Genomic DNA, 6,000 nt, shown 5'->3' on the forward strand with positions numbered 1-6,000 from the left:
ATTCAGGATTATTTCTGTAACGAGAGACAAAGATTTGTTTTTGTTTCTCTCTAAATTCAGGATTATTTCTGTAACGAGAGACAAAGATTTGTTTTTGTTTCTCTCTAAATTCAGGATTATTTCTGTAACGAGAGACAAAGATTTGTTTTTGTTTCTCTCTAAATTCAGGATTATTTCTGTAATGAGAGACAAAGATTTGTTTTTTTTTCTGTCTAAAATCAGCATTTTCTCTGTACCTCTTTGAAATGTACTCTTTCCGTTTTTGCTTGAAGTCAACGTTGTCTCTCGTATTATTACTTTTCTTTTGTCTAAATTCCGGATTATTCTGGTATTGCCTTTTTGCATGAGATATTTTTTCTGCTTTATATGCTTTATTTGAAGCATACCGTTCCCTTTCTTTTCTTTTCTTAATCTCTTTTCTTCGTTGAGTTTTCTCTGAGGTCATTAGTCTGCTCTTCATTTTTCTCCTTTTGTTTTTATTACACTTTGTCAGTTTACATGAGATTCCCTCTAATAGAATATCGGATAAATCACTGACAACAGTCATTTCTACTGAAGAAGAAATATTTGGTTCATTGAGCAAAGCGTCATGTGATGGAAGCAAAGTGGCTTGACTTGACAGTTGTGGTTCATTCGGGGCATCAGGGAATATGACCTCTTGTGGTCTCGCCGATGATGTAAAGATGATGTCACTGGACTCTGCGGTCAATATGTTGTCAGAGAGATCACTGAGAACAGGGTTTATCACTTGAGCAGGTGATTCTGATTCATTGTGAGGAGCATCATGTGCTGTGATGAAGACCTCTGGTTGTTTTACAGCTGGAGTGTGAGGAGTCATTTCAGGTGAACTTGTCTGATCAGTGGCTGTGTTTCTCTTATGAGGAGGTGAGTTTGATTCATCCACAGGGACAGCTGTAGGTCTGCAGTCTGTGTTTGGGAGACCATTGTTCAGGTTGACTGTGTTCATGTTGTAGAACTCCACAGGCTTCAACTCATAGGTACATGAGGACTGTGTTTCCATCATTCTGTGGGACTTCTTGAGCCTGTCAATCATGTCACTGAGACGTGAGAATGTCACCATGATAGCAGTACCTGGTGTGCGTGAACCGGCTGGTAGGGGCAAACCTCTGGCTGTTCTGGAGTGTGGGTCAAAGAAACCATATCTGCCTGACTTGGTTCTGAATACTGCGATACACAAGAGTCTCATCAACAGCAGAGCGTACTTCACATCTGATAACAAGCAGCTGAGTCCTGACTCCAGGTCCAGGAAGCTATCCACAGCTCCAGGTAAAGGTTCTCCTAATGTGCCGTACCTTGAAAGCTGAGTCATGTTGACATAGTGTGTAGCGCTGCGTGCAGGAACTTCATCAGTGAGCTCATCGGTGGTCAGATAGATGTGATTAGTGACTTGTTTCCTGGTCTCTCTATACATGGTGTTACCTTTATCCAAAACATGGTCCAGGTCTGCTCTTGTGATGTTTTCATTCTCATGAAGGAATGAAAGAAAGGTCAGTGAGTTACAGGTGCACTGCCGATTTCTGGATCTGCCGTATCTGATGGAAGCCTGGCTGTGGGATGCACGCACATGTTGTTCAGAAGGCTGATCTCCAGGGTCTACACACTCTGCATTAGAAGGTCCTGCTACACATGGATCATCACAGTTTGTTCCTCTTTCTCCAGCATCTGATACCTGTGGTTCACATGACTCATTACTTTGACCTAGAAGGTTCACCTGCATGACATTAGAAGGTCCTGCTACACATGGATCATCACTGTGCTTTCCTCTTTTCACAACATCTGCATAAGATAGCGGTGGTGGACATGAAGCGTCAGGCTGACCTTCCTGTTCCACACGTTTACACTCTGCAGACATCTTTACCTCTGCACTGCTCTCAGGCCCAACGCATACTGCTCCTTCAGTAGTTGTTGCACAGTGAGTGTCATTGGACCGCTGCCAGCGCAGGCTCTGAGCTTGTGACCTCTTACTTTTCCTTGGCATTGTTGTCGTTTCAAAAACCACAAATGTTGTACAAAACCAAGATATTAAATGAAATTTAGTAAAATATGACCTTTAACGAACCAGGATTTGAAGATGGATTAAACCGGTTTGCTGCGATTAAACAAAAACTAATAATGCTAATATGAATGAAAAATAAACTGTTTGGGGTTACACTTTTCAAAACATGAATAAATAACCTAACACTTAAAGAGATCAATATATTAGTGTTACACAAATGTTTTGAACGTCAAATTCAGTGACAGCAACCTCAAGGATATTCCGGATTCTTTTGAGGTTTTAATCTAAAACCAAATTATCCAATTGTTTGCCTTATTACAATATATGAGGCTCTGGACAAAGCACTTCTAAGATTTAAATACTGCAATCGGGTCTCAGTATGTCTGCCTATGTTAATGAAGTACCATGTACTAAAGTGACCGATTGTATTTAATATGCAATAGATATTGCTTACCGAAACCTTGATTTATCTGTGAAAATAAATATTCAATGTAAAAACTGAAGTTTACCACAAACACACAACTTGGAACTGGTTAATTAAACTGAAAGGCGCGGTCAGATTCAAATGGCTCAATTTACTTGTAGAAATGATCCTAATACTTTACTAAGCTATTGTTTATATTCAGGAGCAGATGTTATAGGAGTGTGAGATGGCTGATGAATGCTTCTGAAGAACGTTGGATCAGCAGGAAACAGCCACACCTGATGAATCCAATTCAGTATTAACAGGTTAAACAACAAAACACTGATATACACAATGTAAGTTTATAAGAAAAATATGTTTAATTAGGTATAATGCATGTAGCAGTATGAGGTTTCCTTGTACGTAGACTAATCAAGTTAACAACAGTGTTAAGTGTGAAAATATATCGGTTCACCAAGAAAACCTCTTAAGTACAAACCAACAGAAGTCCACAGCAACAGAGATCAGGAGCAAATAACGCTTCTCTGTAATATAGATTTGTAATAGTTCTATGTATATTGACCAGAGTGCAGTTGTCTTAAATTATGTTTATTCCTTGCACTTTTGTAAATAGTATACCAGGAAATCTACCAGACTAGATTATAAAGTGTAATTTCTTTTCACAATCCAATTATCCAATTCTTTGTATCAAAGTGTAGTTCAATTACAACAAAAATATTTGTGCTTGTGTTTTTTTAGCTTCTGAATTAACTTTTCAATTCTTTCTTTAGGCCAATTTTGTTAATCTCATTAATAGTAAATTTCAAATGCTTTGTCAAATTAGTAAAAAGAGTAATAGCGTTGTATAAATATATGAGTTGATAGGAGATGGAAAGAGGTGAGAGTGAGAGAAGAGAATCTCTCAGATCATTCAAAAAGGTAGATCAGGTACCAATAACCCGGGTGAGAGTGTTCAGAGGAGAGACAGAGAGCGTGAGAGTGGAGACTCTCAGAGTTCTGTTCAGACAGACAGGTATCAATGACCTTAGGCAACCAAAAATTGGGTTTCAGAGTTCAGGTTTCAAAATTCAAGTTTCAAAATTCAGGTTTCAAAATATCAGTTCAGTATACAGATAGAGTGGGATAGAAGAGGGATACAAAGATAGAGTTTCCAAAATCAAAGACAGAGAGGTAGATTTGACAGGAAAGCTAGAGTAATCATATTGTAGACAGAGTGGATACAAGGTATAGGATAGACAGAGAGCCAATGGGATAGAAGAGAGATGCTGGACAACAGGACACCTGCAAGACACACAAAAAAACATCCGTTAGACAATCTTTATATATATATATATATATATATATATATAAAATAATAAATAATGCTGGCAGGCACTTATTATATTGAGTGTTGATTTAAATCAATAATGGACTATTCTCCTGGTAAATGTTGACAAAGGGACATCAAAACTGTAGCAAGTTAAAGCTGTTGGTTGTACATCGAGAACTGTCAACGATGATTCCTGAGCCGATGGTGGGCTTCCGTGACAGGGGATGCTGTAGGTGCACACATTGTAAACCCCTGAGACAAATTTATGATTTTGGGCTTAAAAGAATTGATTGAAAATATTTTGTTATGCTCTGACTGTGAACCAAGCACAACCTGTAACATAATACAGTGATCTCCCCTACTATTATAACATTATATATGTTAAAAATATGTCACCAGAGTAGCAACAGCCCTCAAATCTCTGGAGAAGACACAGCTGACAAAGCCGGGCTACGCTGCTAACGTACGCGCCGAATATAAAACCAAGAGGTTGAGCAACACACACATGCTGCTCATACAAACAATGCTGCTCGGCCATCTGTGATTCATTACAACTTCACTAAATGTTTTAAGAAAGTACATTCAGTTGTCAGTCATATCTGAAAACTTACTGTAAAATGTGTCCGAGGAGTCACCAACACTAGTAGGCTGCAGTTAGAGACAGGAAAGAGGAGGCAGAAAGAATGAGAACTAAATGAGGGTTTTCAAGACTATTATTATGATGGGATGGTATTCTAAACTGGAAACCAATAAAAGATCAGTTTACTTACAGTAATATCTGAATGAATGTGTGAGCTTACACTTTAGAGTCACCAGCCGCAATAGTCTTCCGTTCTAGATAGAAAAGAGAAGTTGGGAGGAGTAAGAGGAGGGTGACGGATGAAGAGAGGTTGAGAAAAGGTAGATATTTTTAGTTCAGTTTATTTAACATGCAAGTACTTTCAAGTGAAACAATGCATTTCTTTATTGATCATTTCTGTCTCATTGAAAAGTCGCAGTTTTCACCAAAGTTAAAATATATATTGCAGTGTCGCGGTTTTGTGGCAATACTGACTGACGTCAACAAGACAACATTATATATTCTTTCCATATGTGTTAATGCCTCTTAGGGACTGAAATGGCTCTATAGTATGGTACATACAGTCAGAGCCGGGGCAATTAGTTTGGTAGCTGCAAAGTATGAAATTAAAGAAAGAAATGTAAAACTCTAATTCCACCTTCTCAATATTTATATTTATTAATCACTTTATTCCTTAAAAAAATAAAGACATTTGAGGAAATTATCTTGCAATATATCTGGACGATTAAAAACCCATCCCATTTCAAACAAAAATGAACTATTCAAATTATAAAGAAACAAAAATATACCAACAACTTCAAAAATGATGTGGCAGCCATCCATAAAATACGATGCAAATGTTGAATAAATTGAAAATATCTACGTCATTTGCAGTATAGTTATGTAGTCTATTAGATATTTCTGTTGCATTATTTTTAACTTACCACACACAATGCAGATAAGGAGGATGCTCTGTTGTCTAAGAGAGGAAACAATATGACAAACTGACATTAAGAAGGTTCTATCTTTCAGCCTTTAAACAAAACACCTTAGAAAATGATATATTACATACATAGAGAAGTAGATAACTGCTGTTCCATATTACCGACATAATGAGGAATGAAGTGTAATTCAATCTCAGTCATATATTAAGGTAATGTTGTTGTGGACAACGTTTTTATGACCTTAAAAGAAATAGACTACATACATACAGCTGGTAAATAAACATATGGCGGAAAAACGCATCAACTAAATTAACTTGTTCTTATAAAGTCAAGCATTAGCTTGAACTGGTCTCCAGCAGTCTACCACAGCCAATAAAGTTGACGTTTTACATAGATTTGCATTTTACATGTCCCAGCTTGGTAATATGTAATGTCAATTTATTGAGTTGACGTGATAAACTAACGTTAGTTAATTATGTTTCTCAAAAGCAACAAACTACTTTAAATGGAATTGACATCGGATTTGTTAATAGAAGAGTGAAACAGTCCCGTGGTTACCACATGCTAACTTCTACGTAATGGTAAAAGTAGCATTACGGTTAGAGCGGACGTGGCAATTTCATCAGTTGGCTGACTAGTTTGGCAGCGAGCAAAGTAACGCTAACCAGCTAACTCATAACTAATGCCTGGCAAACTAGTCAACTCAAACTGATAAAATCATTGCTATTTTAACCAATCTCCAATTAA

Source organism: Pungitius pungitius, chromosome 14 (genome assembly GCF_949316345.1).
Source record: "Pungitius pungitius chromosome 14, fPunPun2.1, whole genome shotgun sequence".
NCBI classification, from domain to species: Eukaryota; Metazoa; Chordata; class Actinopteri; order Perciformes; family Gasterosteidae; genus Pungitius; species Pungitius pungitius.